The sequence below is a fragment of the Macaca thibetana genome, chromosome 15 (genome assembly GCF_024542745.1).
Source record: "Macaca thibetana thibetana isolate TM-01 chromosome 15, ASM2454274v1, whole genome shotgun sequence".
Taxonomy (NCBI): domain Eukaryota; kingdom Metazoa; phylum Chordata; class Mammalia; order Primates; family Cercopithecidae; genus Macaca; species Macaca thibetana.
Window position 1 is genome coordinate 100094069 of NC_065592.1, and position 20649 is coordinate 100114717.

Below are 20649 nucleotides of genomic sequence, written 5' to 3' on the forward strand. Positions count from 1 at the left end.
GGTTCAAGTGATTCTCCTGCCTCAGCCTCCCGAGTAGCTGGAACTACAGATGCCTGCCACCACACCCGGCTAATTTTTGTATTTTTAGTAGAGATGGGGTTTCACCATGTTGGCCAGGCTGGTCTTGAACTCCTGACCTCACGATCTGCCCGCCTTGGCCTCCCAAAGTGCTGGGATTACAGGCGTGAGCCACCACACCCAGCAGAAAATGCTTTAGTTCAGCATCAAAGCAGGAATTATTACAGCATTTATGGATATTTAATTTTATTTGATACACTTGGATGCAACTTTACTCATCACCATTTTTAAACCCATATTTAAAAGTTTTAAAATTTGGGTAGAGGCAGAAAGAGGAGGTTGAGTTGGAGATGTTGGAGTAGTCAGCAGCTTGGTCATTGGTGCTTGTGGGCTTTGTTTGTTCCAGACCTTGACTCTCTCTGGAAAGGGAGGGAGGTTTTGACTCTCTCTGGAAAGGGAGAGAGAGCCACTGCCACCCATGGTTCTGAGCTTGAAGTTGCTAGGACTTCTTTCAAACCTGTGTGCTGAGGAAACTCAGATGTTGGCCTCAGCTCCTAGGCTGAATTCAGCAGATCGGCCCATGAAAAATCCTATATCGAGACAAAGCAAAGGATCTGTCAGAAAGCAACACCTATTGTCCTGGGCTTGACACCAAGGAAAAGGACAGGTAGTAGAAATCCTGCAAGCTGGCCGGGCGCGGTGGCTCAAGCCTGTAGTCCCAGCACTTTGGGAGGCCGAGACGGGCGGATCACGAGGTCAGGAGATCGAGACCATCCTGGCTAACACGGTGAAACCCCGTCTCTACTAAAAAAATACAAAAAAACTAGCCGGGCGCGGTGGCAGGCGCCTGTAGTCCCAACTGCTCGGGAGGCTGAGGCAGGAGAATGGCGTAAACCCGGGAGGCGGAGCTTGCAGTGAGCTGAGATCCGGCCACTGCACTCCAGCCTGGGCGGTAGAGCGAGACTCCGTCTCAAAAAAAAAAAAAAAAAAAAAAAAAAAAAAAAAAAAAGAAATCCTGCAAGCTGAAAAGCAGACAGAAAGGTGACAAAGGAGCTGAAGACAGGTGGTGGAGAGAGGAATAATAACCCAGCTCCTCCATCTAGAAAGGATAGTAAGAACCACCAGTAGCTTAACAGAAGACCAAGGATCAGAATTCCCCGATGAAGACTGTTTGTAAGAAGAGAGAGGACAGGGTTACAACTCATCAGCAACTGCATGCAAGCCATGCAAGAAGGGGACTAACAAAACTTTTCCAAATAGTCAAACTGGAGCTCTAGTTTATCAAGTCCCAGTTTAAGATCTCAAGTTACGGCCAGGTGCAGTGGCTCACACCTGCAATCCCAGCACTTTGGGAGGCAGAAGCGGGTGGATCATCTGCAGTCAGGAGTTCGAGACCAGCCTGGCCAACATGGTGAAATCCTGTCTCTACTAAAAATACAAAAAACTAGCCAGGCGTGGTGGTGGGCAACTGTAATCCCAGCTACTCGGGAGGCTGAAGCACGAGAATGGCTTGAACCTGGGAGGCAGAGGTTGCAGTGAGCCAAGATCGTACCATTGCACTCCAGCCTGGGCAACAAGAGTGAAACTTCACCTTAAAAAAAAAAAAAAAAATGAAGCTAAGCAGAACGATGCCAGAGCCAAATGCAGTGAGCTGCCATCACCAGGTGTTCTTCCCTGACCACCAAACCACTGGGTTCCTGACACGGTTTGGATCTGTGTCCCTGCCCAAATCTCATGTAGAATTGTAATCACCAATGTTGGAGGTGGGGCCTAGTGGGAGGTGATTGGATCATGGGGGCAGATTTCCTTCTTGGTGCTGTTCTTGTGATAGTGAGTGAGTTCTCATGAGATCTGGTTGTTTAAAAGTGTGTGACATCTCCCTGCCTTCCTCCCATTCCTGTCATGTGAAGTGCTCATTCTTCCTTTGCTTTCCAACATGATTGTAAGTTCCCTCCCTAGAGGCCTTCCCAGAAGCTGATGCCATCATACTTCCTATACAGCCTGTGGAACTGTGAAACTGTGAGTCAATTAAACCTCTTTTCTTTATAAATTACCCAGTCTCAGGTATTTCTTTATGGCAATGCAAAAATGGACTAATACACTTCCTGTTGTCTTTAATCCTTTAGATAAGAAAATAAGAACATTTCAACCTAAAATCTAAAGTGCAGATATAGGCCAGGCACATTGGCTCATGCCTGTAATCCCAGCACTTTGAGAGGCTGAGGCAGGTGGATCATTTAAGGTCAGGAGTTCAAAACCAGCCTGTCCAACATGGTGAAATCCCATCTCTACTAAAAACACAAAAATCAGCTAGGCATAGTGGCACACGCCTGTAATCCCAGCTACTCGGGAGGCTGAGGCACAAGAATTGCTTGAACTCAGGAGGTAGAGGTTGCGGTGAGCCAAGATCATGCCACTGCACTCCAGCCTGGGCAACAAAAGCAAAACTCCATCTCAGAGTGAGACCCTGTCTCAAAAAAAACAGAAAGTGCAGATATAAAATAAGATAAAGTATTTATGTTTAAATTTAATTATGTTTACAGATGTCAATTGGTCTGAAACAAATTCACCAGGTAATTAATCTATTTGCATAGAACTGCTAATTAATGTAAAAACTATACCCGGATGTAGTGGCTCATGCCTGTCATCCCAGCACTTTGGGAGGCCAAGGGAGGCAGGTCACCTGAGGTCAGGAGTTTGAGACCAGCCTGGCCAACATGGTGAAACCCCATCTCTACTAAAAATACAAAAATTAGCTGAGCATGGTGGCACGTGCCTGTAATCCCAGCCACTTGGGAGGCCAAGGCAGAAGAATCACTTGAACCCAGGAGGTGGAGGTTCCAGTGAGCCGAGATCATGCCACGGCATTCCAGCCTGGATGACAGAGCAAGACTCCATCTCAAAAAGCAAACAAACGAACTATATATATACATATCTATCTATCTATACACACACACACACAATTAGACCTCATCTCATTTGCTTTACATGTTGCTTTATGTGTTGGGTGCACTGTGATGTAATGGTAGCATCAGTACAACTTAAAGTAATTAAATTAATAATTATACTTGATAGTAAGTGTACTCAACTGAGTAACTTTTAAGTGAAACCATTCATGTTTAGACATAGGGAGTGGTAAAGGAACCAACTTTTTCTATTGTTGGTTTGAGGAAAATAGTAATATAAGATTATCAATCATGGACAGTAAATGGCTGAAAGTTAGTGAATCAGATTATAAGCATCTAGCTAAGAATATAAAGATTGAGAAGTAGGTAAACATCTAAATGTTTAGTATACTAGAAATAGCCAAGACAGTAATATGCCAACAACCTGATGTACTGTAAAATGAAAAGATGAACTTTTCCTAATAGTTGCATTTTAGTAAACTGTACAGTGATGAAGGTGGAAAGGGTACTTGGGGCTCATTAGAATGAGGCACAGTATACCCCAATAGCTCTCTTTCTCAAATGCATTGGATAGGTGTCTGTCAACAAATACACCAAAACTATTTTCATAGAAACATTATTTAATAGTGACTCAACAGCTTTCAAAATACATTTTTGTATTATAGCACTGCATAAGCTATTCTTTTTTTTTTTTTTTTTTTTTTTTTTTGAGACAGAGTCTTGCTCTGTCGCCCAAGCTGGAGTGCAGAGGTGCCATCTCAGCTCACTGCAATTTCCCCCTCCAGGGTTCAAGCGTTTCTCGTGCCTCAGCCTCCCAAGTAGCTGGGATAACAGGCACATGCCACCACACCTGGCTAATCTTTGTATTTTTAGTAGAGATGGGGTTTTGCCATGTTGGCCAGGGTGGTCTCAAACTCCTGAGCTCAGGTGATCTGCCTACCTGGGCCTCCCAAAGTGCTGGGCTTACAGGCATGAGCCACCATGCCCGGCCTGCACAAGCTATTCTTACGGTGATCTGGCCTCATTGTTTCTGCAAAGCTTGCTTTGGGGAGAGGACACTTACTTTGGGGAGTTGTATAATGTGAAAATTTTAAATAAGTAAGGAAGAAAGAGCCGTGTAAATACATGTAATAAACTTGTAGCATATGTAAAGTTTTCTTGGTCTTTATCCTACAGGAATGAGATATTTTAGTATGAATTTGCTGAATGTAAGAGTGTGGACTGTTTTTTTTACTATGGTCTAATTTTAAAGGTCCAAAACAAAGTTTTAAAAAGTTTGCCCTTGTGCTAAAGTGCCAGTGTCTGTATATTATACTTGATTTGGTTGTAAACTATATTTCTTTTTTTTTTTTTTTTTTTTTTTGAGAGACGGAGTCTCACGCTGTTGCCCAGGCTGGAGTGCAGTGGCGCGATCTCGGCTCACTGCAAGCTCCGCCTCCTGGGTTCATGCCATTCTCCTGCCTCAGCCTCCTGAGTAGCTGGGACTACAGGCGCCTGCCACCAAGCCCGGCTAATTTTTTGTATTTTTAGTAGAGACGGGGTTTCACTGTGGTCTCGATCTCCTGACCTTGTGATCCGCCCGCCTCGGCCTCCCAAAGTGCTGGGATTACAGGCTTGAGCCACCGCGCCCGGCCTGTAAACTATATTTCAAAGTAAATCCTAGTGTAATAAGTTTTAGAAGTAAAAAGGCTTCAGCTGCTGAAACACTATTTGTAGATGTGAAATGTAGTACAGGTCAATTTTTTTTTCTTTCTGTAAGCCCAAAGATGAACTACTATTGGGTCCCTCCAATCTTAAAGGTTCCCTTTGGCTTTCACCAAGTCTTACAACCTATGATACAAAGATAGTTTAGTGTATGGTGCCAGCGGTGTTTGTTTTTCATTTGGTCAAAATAAGTGCAACCCAGGGCACCACTTATGCAAAAGATGTAAACTCCTGCATAACACCTTGATAGGATGTTTCAACAACCTTAAGGGTAAATGCTATATATAAATTAACCCAATAGCAAGTTAAAAGAAAAAGTATGTGGGTAAATCTAAAAATTCTGATTGTAACAAAAAGCTGGTTCTTTGACACGATAAAATTCATAGATCATTAGTGAGATTAACCAAGAAAAGAAGAGAGAAGATCCAAATGAGCTCAATTAGAAATGAAACAGGAGGTATTACAGCTGATATCACAGAAATACAAAAGATTTAAAGGCTGCCTTGAACACCTGTATATGCAGAAACTAGAAAACCTAGAGGAAATGGACAAATTCCTGGAAGTATACAACCCTCCTAGATTAAATCAGGAAGAAATAGAAACCCGGAAGAGACCAATAACAAGCAGTGAGATTGAAGCAGTAATTTAAAAAATTGCCAACAACAACAAAAAAAGTCCAGGACCAGATGGATTCACAGATAAATTCTAGCAGACATTCAAAGAATCGGTACCAATCCTACAGAAACTATTTCAAAAGATAGAGACAGAGGAAATCCTCCCCAAATCATTCTGTGGAGCCAGTATCACCCTACTACCAAAACCAGGAAAGGACATAAGAAAAAAAGAAAACTACAGACCAATATCCCTGCTGAATATAGATGCAAAAATCCTCAACAAAATACTAGCGAACTGAAGCCAGCAGCATATCAAAAAGATAATACATTGTGATCCAGTGGATTTCATCCCAGTGATACAGGGATGGCTTAACATATGCAAGTCAATAAATGTGAGACATCATATAAATAGAATTAAAAACAAAAACCATATGGTCATCTCAATAGATGCAGAAAAAGCATTTCATAAAATCCAGTATCCCTTTATAACAAAAACCTTCAACAAAGTAGGCATAGAATGGACTTACCTGAAAGTAGTAAAAGCCATATATGACAAACCCACACGCAACATCATACTGAATGGGGGAAAGTTGAAAGCATTCCCCCAGAGAACTGGAACAAGAGAATGATGCCCCCTCTCACCACTTCTATTCCACACAGTACTGTAAATCCTGGCCAGAGCAATCAGAGAAAAGAAAGAAATGAAAGGCATCCAAACTGGAAAAGAGGAAGTAAAACTGTCGCTATTTGCCGATGATGAATGTATACTTAAGAAACCCTAAAGACTCATCCTAAAAGCCTCTAGATCTAATAAACAAATTCAATCAAGTCTCAGGATACAAAATCCATGTATACAAATCAGCAGTACTGCTATATACCAACAACGACCAAGATGAAAATCACATCAAATCAAGAACTCAATCCATTTTACAACAGCTGCAAAAATAAAACACTTAGGAATATACTTAACCAAGGAGGAGGAAGATCTCTACAAGGAATACTACAAAACACTGCTGAAAGAAATCATAGATGACAGAAACAAATGGAAACACATCTCATGCTCACGGACGGGACATATAAATATTGTGAAAATGACCATACTGCCCAAAGCAATCTACAGATTCAATGCAATTCCCACCAAAATATCATCATTCTTCACAGAACTAGAAAAAACAATCCTAAAATTCATATAGAACCAAAAAAGAGCCTGCATAGCCAAAGCAATAATACTAAACAAAAAGAACAAATTTGGAGGCACCACATTACCTGATTTCAAATCATACTACAAGGTTATAGTTACCAAAACAGCATGGTACTAGTATAAAAATAGGCATGTAGGCCAGGCGTAGTGGCTCACACTTGTAATCCCAGCACTTTGGGAGGCTGAGGCGGGCAGATCACGAGGTCAGGAGATCAAGACCATCCTGGGTAACACGGTGAAACCCCATCTCTACTAAAAATACAAAAAATAAGCCGGTGTGGTGGCAGGCACCTGTAATCCCAGCTACTGGGGAGGCTGAGGCAAGAGAATCGCTTGACCCCAGGAGGAAGAGGTTGCAGTGAGCTGAGAGTGCACCACTGCACTCCAGCCTGGGAGACAAGAGCTAGACTCCGTCTAAAAAAAAAAAAAAGAAAAAAAAAGAAAACTAGGCACATAGACCAATGGAACAGAATATAGAACCCAGAAATAAAGTCAAATACTTATGGCCAATTGATATTTGACAAAACATACAAAAACATGAATTGAGGAAAGGACACTCTATTCAATAAATGGTGCTGGGAAAACTGGCAAGCCACACGTAGAAGAATGAAACTGGATCTCCATCTCTCACCTTATACAAAAATCAACTCAAGATGGTCAAACACTTAGTATTAGTCTGTTCTCACATTGCTATAAAGAAATACCTGAAACTGCATAATTTATAAAGAGAAGAGGTTTAATTGGCTCATGGTTCCATAGGCTTTAGAGGAAGTATGATGCTGGCATCTGCTCGGCTTCTGACGAGGCCTCAGGAAACTTTCAATCATGGCAGCAGGCAAAGGCCAAGCCCGCACAGGCATGTCTTACATGGCTGGAGCACAAAGAAGAGAGAGAGAGAGACGGTGGGGAGGTGCCACACACTAGATTCTAAACAACCAGATCTCCTGAGAACTCTATCATGAGAACAGCACCAAGGGGCTGGTGCTAACCCATTCATGAGAATGCCACCCACATGACTCAGTCACCCTTCATCAGCCCCCACCTCCAACACTGGGGATTACAATTCAACATGAGATTTGGTGCACACCTGGACACATATCTAAACAACATCAGACTTAAATCGAAGACCCCAAACTATAAAAATTCTAGAAGATAACATCAGAAGAACTCTTCTGGACATTGGCTTAGGCAAAGAATTCATGACTAAGACCCTAAAAGCAAATTCAACAAAAACAAAGATTAATGGAACCTAATTAAACTAAAAAGCTCGGCACAGCAAAAGAAATAATCAGCAGAGTAAACAGAAAACCCACAGAGTGGGAGAAAATACTTGCAGACTGCATCCAACAAAGGTCTAGTATCCAGAATCTACACAGAACTCAAATCAGCAAGAAAATAATAATAATAATAATCATCATCATCATCATCCCATCCAAAAGTGGGCAAAGAACATGAATAAACATTTCTCGAAAGAAAACATACGAATGGCCAACAAACATGAAAAAATGCTTAACATCACAGATCATCAGGGAAATGCAACTTAAAACCACAGTGAGATGCAACCTTACTCCTGCAAGAATGGCCATAATTAAAAAGTCAAAAAACAACAGATGTTGGCATGGATGTGGTGAAAAGGAAACACTTTTACACTGCTGGTGGGAACGTAAATTAGTACAACCACTGTGGAAAACAGTGTGGAGATTCCTTAAAGAATTAAATGTAGAACTACCATTTGATTTGGCAATCCCACTGCTGGGTATCTACTCAAAGGAAAACGAGTCATTATGTGAAAAAGACATGCACACGCAGTACAATTCACAACCGCAAAGACATGGAACCAACCTAAGTGCCCATCAACCAATGAATAAAGAAAATGTGGTACATATACACCATGGAATACTACTCAGCCCTAAAAAGGAATGAAATAATGTCTTTTGCAACCACTTGGATGGAGCTGGAGGCCATTGTTCTAAGTGAAGTAACTCAGGGATGGAAAACCAAATATTGTGTGTTTTCACTTATAAGTAGGAGCTAAACTATGAGGATGCAAAGGCACAGAATGGTATAATGGACTTTTGACTCAGTGGGGAAGGTGGGGAGGGGGCAAGGGATAAAAGACTACACATTGGGTACAGTGTACACTGCTTGGGAGACGGGTGCACTAAAATCTCAGAAACCACCACTAAAGAACTTATTCATGTAACCAAAACCACCTATACCCCCAAAACCATCAAAATTTAAAAAAAAATAAATTCTGATTGTTAATGCCCTAGTTTCTCATTTGGCACATTTTTGATGTTTATGAGCAGACACCTAAGTTGTATTTCTCCAAATAAATACAGATGAAATAATATTGCCCAAGTTAAATACTGATATCCGGCCGGGCGTGGTGGCTCAAGCCTGTAATCCCAGCACTTTGGGAGGCCGAGACGGGCGAATCACGAGGTCAGGAGATCGAGACCATCCTGGCTAACACGGTGAAACCCCGTCTTTACTAAAAATACAAAAAACTAGCCGGGTGAGGTGACGGGCGCCTGTAGTCCCAGCTACTCGGGAGGCTGAGGCAGGAGAATGGCGTAAACCCAGGAGGCGGAGCTTGCAGTGAGCTGAGATCCGGCCACTGCACTCCAGCCTGGGCGACAGAGCGAGACTCCATCTCAAAAAATAAATAAATAAATAAATAAATAAATAAATAAATACTGATATCCTAAAGATAAGTTTCCATAGCACTTAATGTGCAGAATATAAATTAGAAGCATAAAATTAGAAAAATAAAAATTTCTCCCTTCCTTTAAAAAAACGTGTTAAAATTTAATTGTACCAAGACCTTTAGCAGCAGATTCAGTAATAAAAGTCATTGAGATTTAGGAAAATATTTGAAATACCGAAATGTAATTTAATCTGTATTAACTAGTTTCCTAAATATAAAAGCATCTCAGATAATCAAAGTTTAATATTTATTCAAGAAATGAAAGACAGTGATTACTGTAAATATGTGTGGGGATTTTTTGTAATTTTACTTTGAGGCTAGTTTTTCTTTTGATTTTATAGGTCTCTTAAAACATACATACACACATACACATGAACACACATGGACACAGACAAGCACAAACACTTGCACATTTGCACACACTTGCACATTCATGTGACATGTGCACACATACGGACATGCACAGACATGCACGTGTGTGCACATGCCTGGCTGTGTGAAGGTGACAGATTATTTCAACATCTCTTCTATTAAGACAAGACCAACTGTTATGCCAATCCAGGAATTCATGGGACAATTTCTAAAGGCAAAAATTTAGGCTGGCACGGTGGCTCATGCCTGTGGTCCCAACACTTCAGGAGTTGAAGTGGGAGGACTGCTTGAGGCCAAGAATTTGAGACCAGCCTGGGCAACACAGCGTGACCTCTTCTCTATAAAACAAATCAGCTGGGTGTGGTGGCGCCCACCTGTAGTCACAGTTACTCAGGAGGCTGAGATGTGAAGATCACTTGAGCCCAGGAGTCAGAGAGGCTGTGGTGTGCTATGATCACACCATTCTGCTCCAGCCTGGGTGACAGAGAGACACCCTATCTCAAAAAATTTTTTTTAACAATTAGCATTTTTAGATTTTGGGGAGTTCCTTTCAAAATTCAAAATTTTAAGTAATAATACACTTATCAAGCTTCTGTATTTATCAACCTCGATTTCTTTTGCAGTGGCTTTCCATTATGAAAGATGAAGGTTTAGCTGATTAAGGCTACTTATCTTCTTCCTCCTAATTTGTTGTGCTTATATTATTATAGTCAGTTTTCCTATAGGTTAACTAGGTTTTTTTTGTTTTTGTTTTTTTTTTTTTTTTGAGACGGAGTCTGGCTCTGTTGCCCAGGCTGGAGTGCAGTGGCTGGATCTCAGCTCACTGCAAGCTCCGCCTCCCGGGTTTGCGCCATTCTCCTGCCTCAGCCTCCCGAGTAGCTGGGACTACAGGCGCCCGCCACCTCGCCCGGCTAGTTTTTTGTATTTTTTTTAGTAGAGACGGGGTTTCACCGTGTTAGCCAGGATGGTCTCGATCTCCTGACCTCGTGATCCGCCCGTCTCGGCCTCCCAAAGTGCTGGGATTACAGGCTTGAGCCACCGCGCCCGGCCGGTTAACTAGGTTTAATATGCTTGAACTTGAATTTCTTGTTCTGTAAACTTAGACTGTATAAACTTCCACACCACGATGTGAATGAGGGTCTTAGTCCCCCTACCCTTCCCTCTTTCCCCCCAGCTTCTGTATCCTACGTTCTTCCAGTTAGACACGTATTTATTTTTTTTACTGATATATATTTTTTCATTTTTAACAGCTGGTATTTTTTACATGTTACTAATTTCACCCATTGTCAGTAAATCTGTAGAGTTGTGTAACCATCACTGCAATATAGTTTTAGAATATTTCCATCAGTCCAGTATACTTTTATTTCTCTATTGTCAAAGTAAATATCATTTAATCCAGTCCTGTAACCATATTTGAGTTTTCCAGGTTTCATCTATAAATTGATTGAATACATAACACCAGAGTCCTATTAATACACTATCTTGAAACATGTCCAGAGTAAAACGAAAGGCACAGAATTAATCAGAAAACATTCTATTGAAAGTATCGATCAATAGAGTGAAATTAGACTTCAACAGCTGCAGCCTGTTACCGCCTAAGGATAGGCTGTATGAGGACTCACGAGGACCTGTTGTTGAGGTTAGGACGAAATGTTTGGCTAAATTCCCTTGAGAACACCACGCTGTCCTGGGATGGAAAGCCAGGCTCGGGTCATTGCCCACTCCCCGCCTTCCCTCCCACCTCCCGCCCTTATGATCCCATCAATCGCTCTTTTTTGGCAGGGTCGAGTGGTGTCAAAGCAGACGGCTGCTCGGCGCCTACGTAGCCGTATTTTTGTGAGCGGAGCTGCTTTTGTGAGCGCTGCCTGCCTGCAGCATCTCTGCACTCACGCGTGGAGTCGCCGAGAAGCTGCCCGGCCGCTCCAGCAGCCTCCACGCCTACAGGGCTGCGTGCCCGGGATCGCAGCGCCTTCGCGTCTCCTTCCCGCCTCCCTCTGCCCTCCCGCCAGCGAGCGCGTGGCGCCCCGGAGGTGCGAGGGTGACCAGGGTGCACCCCTCTTCTCCTAAGCCAACCTAGGAGGAGACTTCCAGTTTCTGCCGCAGCATTTCCAGCGCCGCGAGCCCTTGCAGCTCCTCACCGTGGCTCAGCAGCCAGCCCAGCGCATCCTCTTCCGGGGCTAGCGCGCACTCCCTCGGCTCTGCTCGCCGTCCCTTGTCTTTCTGCCCCTTGCAGACGCTCTCATTCCATCCTCCCTTCCTTTCCTCTGCCGGGGGGGGGGGGGGAGCCCCCCGTGCTCAGTCTGACGCCTCAGGCTGCCGTACCCGCAGGCTCTGCGGAAGGAGCCCGGGCCCCAGCCCTTGCCCTCCCCCGCCACCACCACGTCCCTCCTCCCTCCTGGAGCTTCCAGGGCCCTGCCGCGGGCCCCTGCATCTCCCGCCAGGCCGTCTCTCTCAGCCTCCGTCTCCTGCAGCCCAGCTCCGCCTCATTCTCCATTCCTCGCCCAGAACCCTGGACATTCTGTCCGCGGTCGCCGCCTGCGGTTCCTCCCCATCGGGCAGGCAGACGCCAGGCTCCGCCAGGTGACAGAACTGCTCTTGCCGAGCCCCGAAGGCCTCCACCTGGTTGACCTTGGCAGCCAGCCCGGGCCTCCTCGGTCCTGACTCTGGGGCCGCTGCCTCCCGCCAGCGCTGCCTTCGCGTGGTTTCAGGGCGCGCACCGCCTTTGCTGGTAAGAGCTTCATGGCCCGAGGCCTCCAGACCCCAGGATCTCCCCCTGTACACCGGCCCCTGCCCAGGCCTCCTGTGTCATCTCGGGGCACCTCTATCCTTGCACTTGTTCAGACCTCCAATGACCTCTGAGTCCTCTCCTGTTTTCACATCCCACCCTCCAGCGTCCTCCCCTCTCAAGTTGGATCTAGATTCCAGCCCCCTCTCATCCCCCACGGTGCTACCTGCCAGTGCCCTCTGCCTCTAGGGTGTCCTTGCTTCCCCTCCTGGGCCTGGCTGGGATCCTTGTAATACGGTGTGTGTGCTCCCGACGACGGCTGGCTTTCATCTAGGAAAAGGCCAACATCAGGAAGCTGCCTAGGAGGCCGCCTGGCCCACGACCTTTCTAACCCATGTCCACCTACTGCCATCCTCCACATGGTGATCATGGCCCCTCCTCCCCGGACCCTTCAAACCTGCCTCCAGTTCCCCCCCAGGGCCTTTGCCCCAATTAGTCCCTGTCTTAGCTCAGGGTGCCACAACAGAATCCAGACAGGGCAGCTTAAACAACAGAAATGCATTTCTCACAGCTCTGGAGGCTGGAAGTCCAAGATCAAGGTGCCTACAGATTCCATGGCTGGTGAGGCGTCTCTCCTTGGCTTGCAGATGGCCTCCTTCTGGCTGTGTCCTCTCATGGGAGAGGGGAGAAGGGAGAGGGGAGGAGGAGGGGGAGAGGGAGAGGGAGAGAAGGAGCAGATAAGGGGAGGTATCCCTGGTGTTTCTTCCTGTTCCTATAAGGACACAGTTCTATTGGATCAGGGCCCACCCTATGACATCGCATAACCTTTATTACCTCCTTATAGATTCTGTCTCCAAATGCAGTCACACTGGGGCTTAGAGCTTCGACATACGAATTTTGGGAGGACATAGTTTAGTCCACAACTTTCCCTCTGCCCAGGTGGCTCTCCCTTGAATATCTGCAAGGCTGACCTGTTCACCCCTTGAACCTAGGCCGTGCATTGCTGGAGTCCTCTTTACTGAAACCACCTGGAGTTGGGGAAGTAGCCATCATGGAGGAAAAATTGGGCTGCAATTGTCAATGGATGCTAGGTGGTATAAAACAGAGGTAAAACCACCACCAACAGAACAAAAAGCCCAGGTGGCCACAAGTTCAGTCGCCATTTGTAGCAAGAGATGGACATTGGTGCATCCATCCGACGCCACATTTCCAAGGATGCTGCATTCCCAAGTGAGCTGCCAGACCAAAATACAGACGGTGCTGATTTAAACATCCGTGATGAAGCGGTGAGCAGATACACGTGGCGAGAAGGAGGAACGTTAAAGAGCTTTGAGAGGAAGACTTCTGCAGGCAGCTGTGTGCTGTGAGCCCCTCCTCCTGCCTTGTCAAGGACTTGGGTAGGGGGAGCTTATCTTCTTGCCTCAGGCTTGGTGAGGTTCAGCTCAACTGAACCTCTGGGGTTTGGAGGATGCAATCGTTGTGGGATGACTCCTGCCCAGAGAAACACACAGGGCAGAACAGATGGGCTGACAAACTGCTCCTTGGTGGGAAGGTGTGTGGGGAGGTGTTTCTAGGCACCAGTATGAGCCAACTTACTTCTGGATCCGTGTGAATGACATTTCTGTTTTCCCTTTGCTTCCAACCCGGGGGACCAGGGAGCACTGTTGGCAGGTGATCAGAGAAGGAACCAGGAAAGAGAAAAGGACCACATGAGGCCTTTCCAAAATCACTGTTTTGGAGAATGATTTATGTACAAGCTGCACCTATTTTAAGTGTGCAGTTGCTAAGTTTCAACGAATATGCATACTCAGGTAATCACCACCACAGAGGCAATGTGGCCATTGCCCCAGAAAGCTCCCTGGTCCTCTGCAGTCGTACAGGACACCACAGGCCCCCACATGCTGTTACTAAGGTATGCAAAATGCCATTGCCTCCCTCTAATTTCACTGTGCTGTCTTTGTTTTACTTTATCCGGGTCAAAAAAACCTTGGGGCTGGAGGTGAGCGGCTTTCAATTAGACCTCAGTTCTCCTCCCCTGAGGCCCTGTGGACCTTCTTGGAACTTGTGTATTCTCTGCAGGAAGGGGATACATTGGGTTAGTTACCATGTGTTCCACAGCCTGGCTCTGAACTTGGTGCTCAGGGGGGAAACTCAAACTAAGGTACAGACGAACTACCTCGACAGACAGGGGAGGAAGCAATATCCACATTGTCAGGGAGAGGAAGGAGTTGGTTTGTAAAGGACTATTCCATACACCTTAGAAAGTGACCCCAGCAAATGTGAGAAAAACGTTGTAGAGTCACTGTTTTTAAGAGCTGCAAAACCAGCTGGGTGCGGTGGTTCACGCCTATAATCCCAGCACTTTGGGAGGCCAAGGTGGGCGGATCACGAGCTTAGGAGTTCGAGACCAGCCTGACCAACATGGAGAAACGCCATCTCTATTAAGAATACAAAATTAGCCAGGCATGGTGGCACATGCCTGTAATCCCACCTATTTGGGAGGCTGAGGCGGGAGAATCGCTTGAACGCAGGAGGCAGAGGTTGCGGTGAGCCAAGATCATACCATTGCACCCCAGCCTAGGCAGCAAGAGCGAAACTCTGTCCCAAAAAAAAAAAAGAAAAAAAAGAGCTGCAAAACCTTGACAGCCAATTTTGTCTCTCCAGTGGAGACTATTTACTTATTTACTTAATTAATTCTCCAAATAAATAACTATGGAGAATCTACTTCGTGTGGGGTGCCGTTTTAAACATATGTGATCAAGCTGCAAGCAGATACACCTGGTGCCTGCCTTTATGAAGCTCATAGTCTGATGAGGTTATTGATAGTAAAAAAAACTTCCATGGATATCCATCAGTTTCCCCTCACATTCAGTGGCTTAAATCCACCACCATTTTGTTGTTGTACGTGATTCTGTGTGTCAGCTGGGCTGGAAGGGGCTTCCAGGCTGGGTCAGCTTGTGTGGTCTCTGCTCAGCTCTCTCCTCTGTCCCTGGTCAGTTAAGGGGTGGGCTGTTGCTGGCTGATGGAGGATGGCCTCACACGTGTCTGCCAGTCAGCAGGTCTTCCACCAGGGAGCCTTAGCTCTTCTGCACATGACCTTCCAGTGTTCAGAAGGCTGGTTAGGACTTGGTGGTCTTGGGCTTCCAGTCGTAGCAAGAGAGCAGACCCTGATGCACAACCACTTTTCAAATTTTCTCTTGTATTAATGTTTGTGAATGATGCATTGAGCAAAGCAAATCACATGACCAGCTCCCATGCATAGACTCTACCTCTTGACGGTGCGATCTGCAAGGCCACATCACAGCAGGGCTCCTACTTACTCTGGGGCATAGAGAAGCCTCCCATGTGTAAGTGGTATGAATAGGAGGTTTCTGGGTGAAGGTTAGTGGGGTCCGCAAAGAGCATTTGAGGCAGAGGGGCCAGAATGTGCAAAGGCCCTGAAGCACTAGACAGCACCCAGCACTCAGGAAGATAATGAAGCCCAGGGTCAGGAAACTAGAGATATCATCAGAGACTAAACCACACAGGGCCTTCTAGACCAAGCAAAGACTCTGTATCTTTTTTTTTTTCTTTTCCCGAGACGGAGTCTCACTGTGTCACTCAGGCTGGGGTGCAGTGGTGCGATCTAGGCTCACTGCAACCTCCACCTCCCTAGTTCAAGCAATTCCCCTGCCTTAGCCTCCCAAGTAGCTGGGATTGCAGGCACATGCCACCAGGTCCCGCTACCTTTATTGTATTTTTAATAGAGATGGGGGTTTCACCATGTTGGCCAGACTGGTCTCGAACTCCTGACCTCAGGCAATCCACCCACCTTGGCTTCCCAAAGTGCTGGGATTACAGGCATGAGCCACCGCCCCCAGCCCAGGACTCTGTATCTTAACCTCCGAAGGTTGGAGGCTGGCGATAAGCAGATTTGGGTTTGTACAATCACCCTGCTTGCAGGGCAGAGAATAGATGGTGGCTGAGCAGTGCATAAGGGCATGTGCAGAGTGAGCAGGGGGAGGATATCAAGGTGGTCCAGGTGGGGGAGGATGGTTTGGAACAGGGTAGTGGTGGCGAAGAAAAGAAGCAGGCCCAGAGATGTTCACGAGGTCAAATGAAGAGCATGTATGAGACACGCGGCAGTTTTTAAAAATGGCCACAAATTCTTTGCAGCCCCTCCCATCAGGTAGGGAGTGGGGGTGTGTGTTCCCACCCTTTTAATTTGGGCAGGCTGCTCTTATCAACAGAATATGGCAGAGGTGACCCTATGTGTGATACTATGATTTTATATATATATATACACACACACACACACACACATACACATATAAGTCCTAAACCAATATATATACACACATATATACATACACACACACATACATGTGTATATATGTGTGTGTGTGTCCACAGTTTCTGGCTTGTATTAATAACTCCCATAACCGTTGTTACAGTGTTTTGTTATAATGTTGGGACACTTTGGGCCTCAGAGGCAGGCCTCAGGAAACAGAACCTCTCTCAGCCCTTCTCCTGCCCGTCTTTCATCTGTCGAAGGCAGGACTTCATCGGATTGTGGTCAAAAGACTCGCAGTCCACAGAGGGGCCAGCTCCCGACCCTAGAGGAAGGAAGGCTACAAGAGAGGCCGAGAGAAGTCTGAACAGACAGCAGGCCTTGCCAGGTTTAGATCATGTGCTTTTTGTCCAATCACATTTCTACATGGTTGTCAGTCATCCTAGGAAATGAGTCCTTCATAAAAACCCAAAAGGACAGAGTTTGGAGGACTTACCTCCAGCTTGCTGAACACGTGGAGGCTGACAGGAAGGTAAGCAAGAGCCCATCCACATGCCGGAAGGGTGGCGCACCCCAGCTCCACAGGGACGGAAGCTCCTGCACTAGGGACCCTTCCAGACCTGCCTGTGTATCCCTTCATCTGGGTGTTCATTTGTATCCTTTAACATATCTTCATAATAAGGCTGGGCGTGGTGATTCATGCCTGTAATCCCAGCACTTTGGGAGGCAGAGGTGGGTGGATCACCTGAGGTCAGGGGTTTGAGATCAGCCTGGCCAACATGGAGAAACCGTCTCTACTAAAAATACAAAATTAGCCAAGGGTAGTGGCACATGCCTGTAATCCCAGCTACTTGGGAGGCTGAGGCAGGAGAATCGCTTGAACCCGGGAGGCAGAGGTTGTGGTGAGCCGAGATCGCGCCATTGCACTCCAGCCTGGACAACAAGAGCGAAACTCCATCTCAAAAAAATCAAATAAAATATCTTCATAATAAACAGGTAAATACAAGTAAGTGTTTCCCTAAGTTCCATGAGCTGCTCCAGCAAATTAATGAAAACCAAAGAGGGAATTATGGGAACCTCACTGTGAAGCCCGTCAGTCTGAAGTTCCAGAGGCCTGGACTTGCAATCGAGGGGAAGGAGGAGAGGGGGCTTGCGGGATTGAGCCCTCAACCTGTGGGATCTGACGCTATCTCCAGGTAGATAATCTTGGAATTGAATTGGAGGACGCCCAGCTGGTGTCTGCTTCTTGGCATGTAGGGAAAAAAAAAAAACCCTTCATTTGGTCACAGAAGTCTGCTGTGTTGATTGGTGGTGTGTTGGTGTGAGAGAAGAAAAAAATTAGTTTGTTTTTTCCCAAACACTATGAAATTTCTGATTCTGGACCATAGAAGACCATGCAACTGCTGCCTTCATCATCAGACACTCTCACAGCCTCGGGTCCCTTTGTAAGAATCCACATCCACCTGAGGCAGCCATGCTGGCAGGAAGCCCAAGCTTCACGGAGAAGCCACACATCAGAGCTCCAGTCCTAGATGAGTTCAGCCTTCAAGTCAAACCTTCACTCACTTCCTCAAGTGAGTAAAGAAGCTTCTGGTGATTCCAGCCCCTGCCATTGGAGTCCTCTTCGCTGTGATCCCAGACACTGTGGGGCAAACAAGCTGTCCTTTCAGGGCCTGTTCAAAGTCCTGACCTCAGAATCTAGATGGCATTGTTAATGTAAAAGGAAGAAGCTGAGGCAAAATTAAAACTGACAGTTTATTTGGGCCATGGTTGAGGGCTGTGCCCAGGACACACTTCCCAGGTTGCCTTGGAGAGTGTTCTGGGGAACAAGGGGGAGGCTCTGGTTTTCAAAGAAAAAAGGATGAATCAGGAGAGGGGATATTACAAAAGCTGTTTGTCAAGAATTCTCTCTGGCTTACAAAAGTAACATTGGTTAGTAATTAGCTACACATTGTTGAACCAACCACAGGATGTATGGCTTCTTCTTTTTTTTTTTTTTTTGAGATGGAGCTCTTGTCACCAGGCTGGAGTGCAGTGGCGCGATCTTGGCTCAGTGCAATCTCTGCCTCTCAGGTTCAAGCAATTCCCCTGGCTCAGCTTCCCGAGTAGCTGGGACCACAGGCGCACACCACCACACCCTGCTAATTTTTTGTATTTTCGTAGAGACGGGGGTTTCACTATGTTGGCCAGGATGGTTTCCATCTCCTGACCTCGTGATCTGCCCACTTTGGCCTCCCAAAGTGCTGGGATTACAGGCGTAAGCCACCTCGCCAGCCAAATGTATGGCATTTTGTGGCTACTTGGTGTCAGTTAGTTTAGAGTCCGCCTAGTAAGGGGCTTCAAAACGTAACTATTTACCTCAAAGGGGAGACATATGACTGCTATTTCATTCCAACACTTCTCTGGGCCTGATAATTTAAAGGGGCTCATATTCCTCAGATAAAAAGTTTGTTTTCTTCTTTTCTTCTTTCAGCGTTAATAAAATGGATGTTGTTTTACACCACTGATTTTTTTTTAACTTTTAGTTTATTTACTTTTTGGGGATGGGGTCCTGCTCAATCACCTGGTCTGGAGAGCAGTGGCACAATCACAGCTGACTGCAGCCCCAAACTCTTGGGCTCAAGAGATCCTCCCACCTCAGCCTCCAAGTAGCTGGGACTACAGGCACCTGTCATCTCAACCAGTATATATATATTTATATTTTTTGCAGCGGGGACAAAGATAAAGATACGGGAGGTGTTGGGGTGAGTTGCAGAGAAGATGGCAATAAGTTTTATGATCTCGTTTCCTGTCAGTTAAAATGGTTTTCATGAAGGAGGTAAGATGTCAAGAATGACGTGTGAGACATTGGGAGCTCCCTTCTCGCTGGCAGTCAATTGGAGCAGGGATTGGAAATGTGAGTGGACTAACCCTCCTGAATGGTGATGACATGCCCGGGAAGGGGTCCTGATCCAGAGCCCGAGAGAGGGTTCTTTGGATCTCATGCAAGAAAGAATTTGGGGCGAATCCTTAAAGTGAAAGCAAGTTTATTAAGGAAGTAAAGGAATGAAAGAACCGTGACTCCATAGGCAGAGCAGCCCCAAAGGCTGCTGGTTGGCTATTTTTATGGTTATTTCTTGATTATGTGCTAAACAAGGGGTGACTTATTCCTGAGATTTTGGGAAAAAGGGGTGGGCAATTCCTGGAACTGGAAGTTCCTCCCCTTTTTAGACCATATAGGGTAACTTCCAGACGTTGCCATGGCATTTGTAAACTGGTGCTGGTGGGAGTGTCTTTTAGCATGCTAACATATTATTATTATTAGCATGTAATGAGCAGTGAGGACGACCAAAGGTCACTTTCATCACCACCTTGGTTTTGGTAGGATTTGGCCAGCTTCTTTAGCACAACCTTTTATCAGCAAGGTCTTTGTGCTCTGTATCTTGTGCTGACCTCCTATCTCTCCTGTAACTTAGAATGCCTAACCTCCAGGGAATGCAGCCCAGTGGATCTCAGCCTTATTTTACCCAGCCCCTACTCAAGATGGAGTTGTTCTGGTTCAAATGCCTCTGACAATTAAAGGGCAGATGGGGGCTGGAGGAGACCAAACCCCAGCAGCTGGGGTGTCCGAGGCCATTGGCTGTCGTCCCACGGAGCACTGGGTGGAAGTTGAGTCTGTCCTGGAGAGTATAATAGCGTATCTAGATCATAAAGTGTTTTGAGTTCAGGACGAGGAAAAAGAGCCTTATGAAAAATGATAAGACTTAATTATTTTTCTGGACTATTTGTCCTTCATCTGTCTTTCTACATAAAGACAAATTCCAAAGAATATTCATTGATTTAAATAATTTTCTAGTGGGAGATTCAGATTTAGTTTCTAGAGGAATGAAAGGTACATGCCTGAAAGGACTTTTCTCTCGTTAAAAAGTGTGATTAGGGGATTACCCAGAACACTCTGCGTTGCGTTTCCCTGTGGCTTTCATTACAGCTGCTCCTTCCTCAGCAGGTTCCATAATTATACAAATGTCTTAGCCTTTCAAGTGTTTCATTATTCATTTGTTACTCACCAAGATCACCTAAGGCCTATTCAGCTGCAGAGATGGCTCGCTCAATTCACTGGCTGTGGGTTTAATTTTTGATTTGGGTCTTT

The 20649-nt window shown here is 45.7% G+C and overlaps 1 long non-coding RNA gene across 1 annotated transcript; it reads right to left on the reverse strand.

Annotated features, from left to right (window-relative positions):
• Window positions 1–247: 247 nt before the first annotated feature.
• LOC126937683 (uncharacterized) lies at window positions 248–13014 on the reverse strand. The gene is made up of 3 exons (XR_007719818.1): window positions 12820–13014; window positions 12477–12580; window positions 248–608 (listed from the first exon to the last, which is right to left on the reverse strand). It is a non-coding gene; the product is annotated as an uncharacterized LOC126937683 (long non-coding RNA).
• Window positions 13015–20649: the final 7635 nt, after the last annotated feature.